The sequence below is a fragment of the Condylostylus longicornis genome, unplaced genomic scaffold, assembly GCF_029603195.1.
Source record: "Condylostylus longicornis isolate FDR11 unplaced genomic scaffold, ASM2960319v2 ptg000004l, whole genome shotgun sequence".
Lineage (NCBI taxonomy): Eukaryota > Metazoa > Arthropoda > Insecta > Diptera > Dolichopodidae > Condylostylus > Condylostylus longicornis.
Window position 1 is genome coordinate 6,608,551 of NW_026577973.1, and position 13,714 is coordinate 6,622,264.

Here is a 13,714-nt window from a genome sequence, read left to right on the forward strand (position 1 = left end):
ACACCTTCAAAAATTTATTGAAATTCGAATATTTGGCAGGTGTATATGAAAATTTAAATAAAGACCCTAATAAATTTAATAACAATTTTAATATTTTTCTTATTAAAATGGGTAAAATTCAATAGATATACTCTTTTAAGTTTCTGTAAAAGCGTTTAATTCCAATGAAATATCTTCAATGTCCTTTATTAAAATAATACCTTTGTTTATTTAATAATACATAATATTATCTTTATAGCTAAAACAGAGTTCTTTTCGAAATAATCTGTTTCAAAGAGGGCAACACCCAGCACAGTAATAAAAAAAATCAATTTAATTTTGAGAAAACTTAAAAAGGAGGGTTTCTTTTAACAAGTATGTTTTCTTAAAAATATATTAAAATTTTTTTTTTTTCAACAATAAATTTGTTGACAAACGGTTGTGTGAAGGACCCACTTTATTTATTAATTTTATACATAATTTTCGGTTAAGATGTGATTTATATAAACTGCCATTATTATTAGTAAAGTTGTGAGATTATAAGCATTTCCGAAATAGCAAATACAAATACGTGACGTGAGAAATTTTAAAAACTCGTTATAATACAATATAAACATGTATACGCACAAATGGATAATTATGAGTATTGACTTTACACTAAATGACTAACAGAATAAAATCTTATTGAATCTTAAAAGAATAAGTTTCAAGGGGATAACATCCTAAAATTTCACACCAATTTCCAACAAAAATTAATTTCTCTACTTTATAAGAGAAAATATTTGCAAAATACATTTTTTTAGCAAAATCTCTCGTCGGTATATCAATCTATACATTGACCTGTTGGCTTATCTGTATTTCCATGACGGGTAGATTATTGAAAATGTTACGCGAGTAGTGCAACATTTTTCACCAACCTTATGTCGCATTTGCTCTCAAAAAGTAGGCTTATCAGGATTAATTTTGATAATGCCTAAGATAATATTCACGGACTTCGCTTGAACCCAATTTAGAAAGAAAGAGAGCTGCGAAAAGTGAACCTCTCTATTAAGGAAGAGCTTTTCATTTTTTTATAAATATCGAAACTAATGACTAACTGATTTTAAACACCGTCCAACTTAATTTTGTTCTTAAAAAAATTGTATAACTTCACCAAAATTAGACTGAAAAAAAGAGTTCATATTTAGACTTCATAAAAAGGTTACAAGTATGTATAGTCAAAGTCCAACTAATTATTTTGTGGAAGCGTTCTTGTATGTTGTTGAGCGTTATACAAGTGGATTGCCACTTGTATAACGCTCAACAACACCTCAAAAAAATTTAAATAAAATAATAATAAAATTTAAATTTAGTTCCTGAAAAGCCTGTAAATATTATACATGTATACAATATGAATGTATGTGTGTGTACAAATAATTTTGAAATTTAAATTTAGGTAGAAAACCTTTTAGATTTAAAATCTGTCACAGAAATAAAACCATTTCCTTTTTCTTCCTTTTATATAAGTCAATCCAATTTCGTTTTCCTTTCGTTATTTCATGCTTCGTTGTTTAACTATTCTTAGAATTTAATCATATTAAAAATCCTTTCATATTCATACCATCTGTCTTTGTCTTCCTTTCACCTCCATTCTTTTATTCCGTACTCCTTACTTTCATTCCGTTCTTCCGTATATTATTTATTTATATCCCTTAATACATTGATCAATTAAGATGATATTCATTCAACATGAAAATTTTTTTATACTTATTTATTTTTGTTATATTACGATATAAATAATGGAATGTTTATTATCACAGCTATTGTGAATAATTTCAAAAGAAAAATCATAAGCTATCTGGATTTAAAAAAAAAAAATTAAAAGGCTACTTAAGGACGATCAACAATCAATGGACCTCTTCCAATTTAATATTTTTCTTAAGAAATAATTACGAAAAAAATGAATAGAATTATAAATCAGTGGCTTCAAGCACAAACGACTTAAGTCTGTTTTAGTGATTTCGAGATAAATGCATTTTAAACTTTAAATTAAATTTTGAAAAAAGTTATGAAGTTTTTTGAACCAATTTTTTTTTTGATTGAAAGATAATTAAAAAAGGAAGCGATTAACTCATAATCTGAAGTAAAACAACTAATAGTATTCTCTTAATTATGAAAAAAGAGAGATAGGCGGTTATACAAAATTTATAAAAAGTACTTTGCAAAGCATAACTCGACTTAGGCGATTTGTGAAAAATTACTTTTGCATTTTCGTCAAACTTAAGTCGACTTAAGCTGTTGTTGCAAAACTGAAAATATGGTTTTAGGTGACTTAAGTTATATTGAAAAGGGAAGAAATATATGTATTATTTTTACGTTATTTGATTTTTCACTCTTTTTCCAAATCATTGTCATAAAAAACATAAATTGAGGTAAAAAATGAATAAACTTCAAATAAAAATTATTTCTAAAAGTTTAAAAATAATTTTTTCATTAAATTTAAGAAAGGTGACAGTATCTTTTATTCTCTCTCGGATTCTCCAACTAAATATGAATGACTATCTGCTAAATATCCAGTCTTAATCGTTTTGTAAAATTTGTAAACCAACAGATTAAAAAATTGCATCAAGTACTCTAAGTTTTTCTTTTTTGGTACTAATTTTCTCTTCTTCTTCAATTTGGAGCATGTCTTGAAAATCTAACTAGTTAACACCTCGTCTTAAAATATAAAAAATCTTTGTATAAACTGTTCTTGTAAAATATTTGGAAGTCAATTTTTTGAAATCTGTGGTGCGACTCTTTCCACTTAAGAGAATTTCAAAAAGTAATTCAATTACAAAAAGGCTTCATTGTGCAACGGATCTGACAAAGTTGTTACATTATTGTAAAAATGAGCACATAAAGTAATCTCTAAAATGAGTTTATGAGTTTTGTGTTTGTTATTTTATTTATGTACTATAGTCCATATGACTTTCTTACTTGTTCATAATGATACTAAATCCGAATTAATTAAAATTTTTAAATTAAAAACAAAATGAAATCGAGTGTGAGTCATTACAACTACTGTAATGAAAAGTCAAATTTGATACTGAACTCGAACTCGTATAGAAAATAATAATTCGATACTTGTCAAAATTAAATCTTGGAGACGTATTATTAACGTATAGAAAATGGTTTGTTCGTCAGTTTTTCTCCAAGTTCTGCCGTAAAAAGTATATAGATCTCCGTAATAAGTTGTGGCAAAGCAAATTGGTTCAGAATTTGCTCTCCTTTCATAGAGTATATAAGTATTTGATTATCAAATAAACAAAAAATATTGTAAGTTTGCACGACATTTTTATTTTAGCTGTCAGCATTTACTTTTCAATTAAGACTCCATACAAATTGACCACGAGTCAGTTTCGAGCGTTCATGTACTTGAGTGCATTGAGGAAGCCCGGTCGCGAAAGATTAAGCGAATTTTTCTAACCGTTCGGCAAATTGTAAAAGGATTTTTCTTAAAAGAATAAAAGTAGAAAGCCTTTCATATTTTTTTATCTCTACAGATATGTTCACATGCCCAATAGGACTCGAAAACTTGCTTTTGAATGTTGTCAATTTTAAAATCAGGATCATTAATACAGTCACCACGATCAAAGTCAATTGCGGTTTTCAAAACTGTATTAACTTCGGTTTTCAAAGTAAGATCTGTTGATACTTGTTTATTTACTATAGGACCAGTTTCGCTAATTTCTATACTTAAAAACACTTTGAATCCGTTATGTTAATTTCAAATATATTGCAATACATCTAACATCCACCACAATCATTTCAGCTCGCCTAGCAAGTTCCAAAATTTTTAACGTACATTGATTAAGCGTGGATAAAGTTTATATTGGATAATTTTTATATTATTTAACAATTTCCAACATAAGCACATTTAAAAACAATAATAAATAACTGTCTTTGTAAAAAATACTTCCTTCGAAATAACAAAAATATCATAAATATTTGAAAATCGAAGAAATTTGAACTCACGGAAATGAGTAATAAAAAGTATAACAAAATATTGTTATTCCCAGATGTACCAGTTTTATTTATTGAAAAAAAACCCTTGCAAATTATAATAATTTGAATTTCCTAACAAAATGTGTTTTACTAGTGTATAATAAAAGTGTTGCTTTGTAATACAATAATTAGAATAAAACCTCTTGTCAAACACAAAAATTTGTTCTTCCTAATAACATTTGTTTTACAAGGGCATAATAAAACAACACTTTGTTTAATAATACAATTAGACCACAAAGGCAAAACAATCTACCATCAGGTAGCTAGCCACGTGTCATTTTAACATGGGAACTCCGTCAATTGAAAAAAACATTTGTCGCAGGTAAATCACGAAATGACCTACAAGATCATTTGTTAAATAAAAAAATTCAAATCTTAAACATGGGATATTTGGGTAATTAGAGCATTAATAATGCAGGTAACTTGTGCAGATGTTTTATATTTTGGGTTAAAAAATACAACTATCTTACTTGTCGCTGAATGTAAGATTTAATTTTAACTATAGTGAACAAGTTTTAAACCATGGAAATAAAGTACCTACACTATATATCACATAAAATAATATGTTAAGCGTTATAAAATATTTTTTATTATAAAAAACTAAAAAATATTCTATACTGATCATGTATTATTTCGAACACTAAACGCTTAACTTCGATGTATTGTTCTTATTTGCACGCGTTATAAAAACCTAACTCGACATAAGAAGCCTTTTGGAATATAATTGCATTTGCAATAATCGCCTAACTCGAGATGAGTTTAAAAAACCACCAATTATTATTTTACACAAATCGCTTATGTCGAGTTAGTATTTAAAAAAATTCAAAATTAATTTTGCAACAAAAGCCTAACTCGAGATAAGCGGTTGTAAAAATTCATACAAATAAAAAAAAATGTCACTAATTTTGATTTGCAACAACAGCCTATCTCGAAATAAGTGGTTTGTCAAAAACATAAAAAAGATGTTTTCTGATCTTAACTCGATTTAGGCGATTAGTGCAAGTGCACATTGTTGCCATTTCGAGTTAGGTCATGTGTGAATTCGACAATAACTCCGGCTACAACAGTCGTAGAACCACCAAATTTTGTGAGCATATGAAACTCAAAACGGAGAATTCGCTGGTAAACATATCTCATTTTTGTCTTAACTCGAGTTAGGCGGTTTGTGTTTGAGGCCACTGAAATATATCATAGATTACTATAATTTTTTAAATATTTTTGAAATAAGTATGTAGGATGATTTAATATATCGCTCCTTAAAGTTAACTAAATTAGAGTTACCAAATATTGTGAATATTTCAATTATGAATATTCGATTATTTCAATATTGAACATTAAAATGTTTGAAATATTAAGAATTTCAGTAACTCTAAATTTCAAATTAAAAAATTTTATCGATTAAAGTTTCGAATTTCCATTAAAAATATATTTTTGTATTAAATTTGAACAAAAATCTTACTTAACTAAAAATACATACTCAATTGAAAAAACTTAAAATTCGAACGCAAAATTAAAAACTGTATGAATTTATATTATTATAATTTTTTAAAAAGAAACCCTATTGGTTCATTGCCTAAATTTCAACTATACTGATATACATCAATATTGACGATTGCCCTATAGTATGGCAATCCTATATATTGCCCTCGTACGAGCTCATCCCTCAACTTCTTCTTAGATTTAATTGAAACAACTTTAACATCGAAGAAATTAAGATCATAAAAATATATTATATCATAAACTTTAATAATTTTCGGTTTCAATAGAAAATCATGTATTAATTTTAAATGTTCAAGCTATATTTTTTCACCTTTTCTTCATAATTTCATCATTTTCACCCACCGACAATTATAATATTTATTTTATTAACAAATGCACTAAAATTTTCTTAAAGACTCTTTTAAATTAATTAATTTTTGCAATCATCTCCGCCGATAATTCAAAATTTTACGTGAATAAATTCATAAGTACGTCTACGTAATTAAAATTACGTAATTATTATGAATAAATATCGCTTTTTCTTTAAAATTACGTCAATACTTTTCCAATTGACATAAAACTTAATTCCACAAATAAAATAGCTTTTCTCATAGCTTCATTCCATCTCTAATATGTATTTATAACTTCAAAATTTTTAGAGTCTCTTCAAACTTTCTTAATAGTTAAAACAATTTTTTTAAGTTCTGCAATAACACCGAATTTTTTTTCCATAAATTCAAATTGTACGTTTACCATAAATGGTAATCAATAACCCTTAAATAAATACGTTTTAATTATATATTTACTAAGTAATTCTATCACTTAATGAACATTTAATTCAATCTCCTTTGAATTAAATTTAATTTAACCCATATAGATGAACTCTTCTATATGCATACTTTGTTGATTTCCATGAACAACGTTTATTACATTGAAATAAAACAGGAAGAAAATAAAAACCTTGACAGGTTGTCATGACACTCAATTATGTATATTAAAAAAGTGTTTGTTTATCATTTGTTCATTGTATTCTTTTTTACTCTCCTTTATGATGAAATGTAAATAAAAAACTGACTCTACTCTTTTTTGCATTAATTAGCGTGTCATGTATAGTTTAACTTGAATTTTATGAAAGTAACACGAGTATTTAAAAAAAGTAAGTATTTAAAAAAAAAAATGGTTACTTCGTTCAACAGTGAAACACTTTTAGTAATATAATAGTTGAAACAGTGAGGTTTCCAATTGTTTATGAATATTTTTTGTCCAACAGCTTCAAATAATGTACACATACATATATGTATGTATGAGTAGGTAAACTAAGAAGGAATAGATTTCTGAAGTATGCATACGTTAAGTACGTATACGTCATGTCCATATAAGTTTTTTTCAAATACACAACTTATTTTTAGTAGCTTCTCAATTATTTACTCTATTCGCCAATTTTAGAATACATAAGAAGCAATAATGCTTTACATTTTGCTATATACAAGTTTGGTTTCAATTCGAACATGAACATTGTGACCAATGTGATTTCTTTATGAATTCTTTCTGACAATTCACAAAGAATTTATTGTCTCTAATCAAAATGTTACCCTATAAGTTATAACAATAAGTTTGTTTGTTTTATGAATAAAATGAAAAATTATTACAATTTTAATATTAATTGGAATTCCGCTGTGAATTGCAATAAAAATTACTCCGTGTATTTAAATGCATAACTAATAAAATTAGAAATATTTCATAATATTTAATATTTCCAACATTCTTCTTTGCATTTTATTTTTTTGTTTTTTACCTAAGGAATTAATTTAATATTTTAAAAAACTTTATAAAATTTCCTTGTATAAATTATTTTTCTTTTGAATAATTATGAGATTTGCACACGAATACACTGAACAGATAAATTTTGAAATTATTAAAATTCATAATAAAATAAAACTTTAAAAGTTTAATGGTTACAGCAAATATTCATCGAGCAATTTCATGATTAAACTGCAAATTTTATATTACATTACTGTTTTATGTCGATATACTTTATTAAATGAATAAAAAAATTTTATGCATGCAACCAAAAACAATTTTTTTTTCGAGAATTCTTAATTTATATGGAAAATGTGAAAACACTCGATAACGTTATTTTATATTGAAATAAATACAACTTATACGTACCTCTAATAGTGATAGCAACTACTTACAATAAATCAAAAATGAAAAACTCTTAATAAAGAATATTTTATGTACACATTAATAATAAAAATTCAAATAAATTTTTTATATTTCCTTATAAAAATTAATTTTTTTAGTACTTATGTAGAGTTTATAAAAGAAAATTAAACAATTTTTGTACCGCACTTTATTGTGAGGTGCAAAAATTGTTTAATTTTCAACAATTAATTGTGCAAACATTTATGATTTAATAAGTATTATTCAATTTCTAAAGAATAATAGTAATGATAATGGTGTGTGCAATGAGATACCTGCTCGTTAAACCTCAAATCGTAAATAAAATAAAAAACAATATTTTCGTGGAAAAGTGTGCAGAATGTACAAGTTGCATAAAACATTCATCCCACTTATTTAATAAAAAAATGTTTTAAAAAAAGTAGAAAGGAAATTATTTTCGCATTGCAAAACAAATATGCAAAAATTCTGTCATTAAAATTAAACAATATAATTTTTAATAAATAAAATACTTCAGCACATAATTCGGCATTGATTTCGAATAAGCATCTTGTGTCCAAATCTGTCCTTTTTAGCACTTTTACAAAAAAAAAAATCTGATGTGGTCAGCACATAACCGACCGCATTGTGTATTGTCTAGTTAAATGAAAGTGTTACAGAATATTTTAAAAATGTCTGTTCAATACTTCTTTCCAATTTTTAGGACATTAGTAAGCTTATAGTTAACATACTTAGAAAAATGTAAATTTGGCTCTTAGTAGAGTTTCAATTTGTTCTGTGGATATGGTGAAAAATGTAAAATCGGCCCGCAAATCTGTTCTCGAGCCCTGATATTTCCAAAAAAGTTATATGTTCATTGTTTTAATACGAGGAGTTCATATATTAAATTTCAATGAAATCGGTTGATTATTTCTCTTTATATACACAAAAATGAATATTTGGCCCGTAGTAAACGCCCAGTTGCTGATGCCTGATTTCTTCCAAAAGTTAGGAATTTTTGCGTATGATCGAGCAAAGCTTATATATGAAATTTCAAGTAAATCGGTTGAATACTTTCTTTAAAATGGTGAAAAATGTAAAATCGACCCGCAAATCCGTTTTCGAGCCCTGATCTTTCCAAAAAATTTATATGTTCATTGTTTTAATACGAGGAATTCATATATTAAATTTCAATGAAATCGGTTGATTATTTCTCTTTATATACACAAAAATGTATATTTGGCCCGTAGTAAACTTCTAGTTGCCGATGCCTGATTTCTCCCAAAACATACGAATTTTTGCGGACGGTCGAGCTGAGCTTATATATAAAATTTCAAGTAAATCGGTTGAATATTTTCTTCAAAATGTTCAAAAATGTAAAACAGGCCCGCTAAAAAGTGCAGTTCCCGAGGCCTGATATATACCAAAAGTTGATCGATCCGTGCCATGGTGGAAACAAACTTACATATAAAATTTCATCAAAATCGGTTCAGCCGAACTTGAGATACACGCGTGCACACACAGACCGACAGACGGACAGACCGACAGGTTGCTAAAAATAGTTTATTTACATTTTCCTACTATGGAGAAGTACGTTCCCACCGAAAACTCGATATGCAAAATTTGTTGCCATCACATAACCTACCTATTGTTTACACAATACGGTCGGTAAAAATTAAAAAACGTGTGTCTGTTTACAAAATTTTTCTATCCTTTGAGATTGAAAGCTGAAATTTTAAGTACAAAGAGATCTTTAATAAAATCTTTTTATTCAGCAATTCTGTAAGTCCAGATCCTAAGACAAATATAGAGTTTATATGGATTAATATTTAATTTTATTAATATAAAAATTCTATAGCCGGCCTTATTTATTGTCATTCCATCTTCCTGCCATTAGTCTCGACAGTCCTATGTGGAATATTTAAAATAATTTCTTATATAATTTTACAATTTCACGCAGTTTGCCATTGAACTGACGTTTGAAAAAATGTCTAAATATAGTTATCTTTATATTTTTGACATAGAACTACGAGTATGTGCGTAAGTATAATTGCTAGTATCTTGTATTTTTTGTATTCAGATATTTTACCTAAGTTTATGTTTTACAAGAAAACATTTTCATTCACAAAATTTTATGATCACCCACATATTATAATATATAATACATATATACATATATACATACATATATACATACATACGTACAGAAATACGTCTACATAATTATATCTATTTATTTAGCTAATAAAATTAATAATTTTTTATTTTGTCTTCAAATTCAACTTATTAAAAATTTCTACAAATAGATAATGCTGAATGCTTGATAAAATAAATTTCACCAAAAATAAATTCAAACTTTTCCAGGAAGATGAATTTGACGTGTCTATTTTTAAAATATACAAAAGTTAGCTATCATACTTATTTATTCTGTGAATATAAATATTTATTTTTTCTGAAAACATCGTTCGTTTTGGAATAATAATTAAAAGGGAAGGAAGGAATTTGATGAAAATTGCGTTATTATTTTATTCCTAATGGATTTCTACTGACTTTTTGAAGATTTATCATTTTATGACAGTATTTTCATTAATTCACCTTAAATAACTAGCCTACATAGGAAGTCAATTATTTTATAAGATGTAGTTGTTTTTTAATAATAAATATTTCATCAGTATAACAATCATCACTCATGAATGACTTATTTAAGAAAAAAAGATTGGTTTTTAAGAATACAGTAAAACACGGTTAAGTGGAAATCGATCAGCCAAGAAAATTTTGTCCGCTAAACCGTGTTTTCCACTTATACGAATTCGACTTAAAAAATTACCTCCGATGTCAAAGAATTGAATTTATTAAAAACTGGTTCTAATTATAAGTTAAAAATTAAAATTTTATTTCAAAATCAACAAAAAATCAAAAAATTGCATATTTAACTTCATTATAAAAATAATAATAGCAATGGTAAATTAATTTCCCTTAATAGAAAACATACATAATATTGACAACTTACAAACTTTTTTTATTCACAAAATATTTTGTATAATTTTGTATTTAAATTCTTCACTTTTTTAGTTTAAATTTGTAAAAATGTAGCTTGCTTAGGGTTTTTTCCTTACAATTTAATATTAAATTAATTTTAGCTAATAATATTATAACTTTAATTTTTCAACACTCAAAATTTGACAATGACAGAAACTAAAATATTTTGTGTAGCTACATAGTGTTCCTTTTCTTATTTTGATGTTGAGAGTGTAGTTTTTCATTTTTGACATTTATGCTAAATAAAAACAGGGATGTGCAGTTAACCGAATAAATTTACATATTAAGTATTACATGAGGGAAAAAATATATGTGCAGATAAGCGTGTTGTGCACTTATCCGAATTCCACTTAAACGAATTTTTTTATATGAAAAAATCGAAAAAAGTACAAGCCACGAAAATTTGATGCAATTAAGCGTGAAATCCACTTAAGCGTGATCCACTTAACCGTGTTTTACTGTATTTCTTAACAAAAGAAAAAATGTGCAATTATTGTTAATTAATATACGATCAATTGAGAAAATGTATAGAAAGAAAACCCGCCTACTTTTGTATTAAATTTTGATAGTAATTGGAACAATCAAATTTGGTCTTAGCTTAACATATTAGAAGCATTGGCCTTTAATTAGGTCAACATTATTTTAAAACAAGAAGACTTTTTTTTGTATGATTGATGATCCGATTGGCTGAAATAGAATGAAATTTTATTAACATTTTTATTAATTTAATCATATAGCCATTTAAAATCCAAAGATGCATCCATATCGTAAAAAAACTAGAGTGTATATTTACTATTTAAATTTTTAATTGAAGATCGGCAACATTCTGGGAAATACTGAAATATAGTTTTAATGCTGTTTTCGGTTCATCTTGTCGTAAATTTAACCAAAAATTTATTTTAATCATTTTTGCAATGACTAAATTTGCCTATTCGAGTATGTATGTCAAGAGCATTGAAATTAAATTTCTGTCATAATTCTGCATTTAATTGCAAAGAATTTTTTAAATTTTTATTGTGTAAGTGACATTGAAAATATAAATATGTAATTCATAGAATATACAATAATAATACTTACCATTTTCATGTTTTTTACACCTTACACTTTAGTGAAGGGTATTAAGTTTAATCTAGGAGGTTATAATCCATTGAAGGAGTTGACTGCCTTTTGAAAACGGACATACATATTCTCAGCGCAAAATTTTATGGTGTACAAGGACGGACTCGTTCGTCCAATTGCACAATGGCTCTATTAGAAAAACCCCACTGAACTTTCAAAAAAAATTTTTTTTTCTTTTGAGTATAGCTTTACTATTGTAAATAGTATTTTCACCTATGAACCAATTGAACAACGGATATTGATCCGTTTGAAATGTTTCAAAACTTCGTAAAGATATTTAAACAAAATTTTTCGCAGACGTTCGTCAAATTACATCTACTGTAAATCGTTTAAATTTTTTTGCACAGTCTTGACAGGTTCAGATATTTGAAAAATTATTATACGAGTACTCGTATATGTAGCAATGTATTCATAAAATTCAGCTATCATGTGGCATGACACCCATTAAAAATAGTTCAAAAAGTTGTTATGACTTTGGTATGGAGTTTGTAATCTCTTGAAAGAGTCGTCTCCGGTATGGACATGTATATTCTTGCTCAGCGCAAAATACTGCATTGATTTGGACATGTCCTTCCGGCCGTTCGTCCGTATGAAACTTGGCAATCGTGTGTCTAATTTCGTGTCACATTTATGCCTGAAATTTTGTTGGAATGACTTGACAGGTTCGGGTAGCTGCCATACAACTTCAAAAACAAATTTTCAATATTCGGAAATATAATAAAATTAGATTCATGAAACTTTGCAGTCGTGTGTCCAATCACAGGTCCGATATATATCTGAAGTTTTGTTGGAATGGGTTGACTGGTTCTGGTAGCTGCCACGTAATTCTAATAAGAAATTGAAAATATAAGTCAGACACACCCGTGCAGTTTTTATATAGTGGGTTGACAAATTCGAGTACTTGGTATACAATAAATCAAAGCTAATTCTAGACAGTTCAATAACAAAATTTTAACTCAGATTGCCAAGATGCAGGGTATAAATCGGTCGGCAAAAGCTATTAAAATGAAAACTATTTTATAATGTTATTGCAATTTCTATCGATCGTTCGCAATATTTCGAAAGTTGGAAAGTAAAAATAAATTTATTTGAAATTTTCATATTCTGGTTCTCTGCATAATGAACAGAAAAGTTCATAAAAGAAGAAGCAAATTATAAAACTGTATATAACAGTTGCAGAAATTATTCAGTATAGCATGCATAGTTAATTTTGGAATAAGGGAGCTGGTATGTTATACTACAATTTACTATAAAAATTTTATTGTTTTAATAATAACGTCACCAAATAAAAATAATTAATATTTCCTTAATATTAGAAGAACAATTGAGTGGTGCTGTATGAATGCCTAGTTCCAATATAAAAATAATGTTTGTAGCAATAGACTTTATGTTATATTTATTTTATTAATATATATATATATATATATACAAATATAATTTTTGGGCTTATTTTTGATGATTCAATACCCATGTATACCTATAAAATCTTGAAGTATATACTGCTAATTTAATTTTGAACTAATAGCTGGGTAATATAAGACCAAAAGCTCAATGAATTATTTAGTAAAAAAAAATGTAAAAGATTGGTAAATAATGTAAAAAAGTAAATAATTTAAATTTTAGTATATAATAATGTATTTATCAATAATGTTATTGATACTGCCTTTAACATCAAATTATGTCTTCTGTTCAGTATTCCAACTAAAAATAAAAATATTTGACACATACTACTTGCGGAGAATACACCCAACGTAAATATGAAAATCTCACCATAGGGTTGACACATTCTGAAAAAATTTCGCCTTAAGCTACTAATATATGTAAAATATATTGCTTATTATCCTTAAAGTGGATAAAATAAACAAAATTCGTTTATCTTTTTAACGTATCCTTATACCGAATACCAAAATAT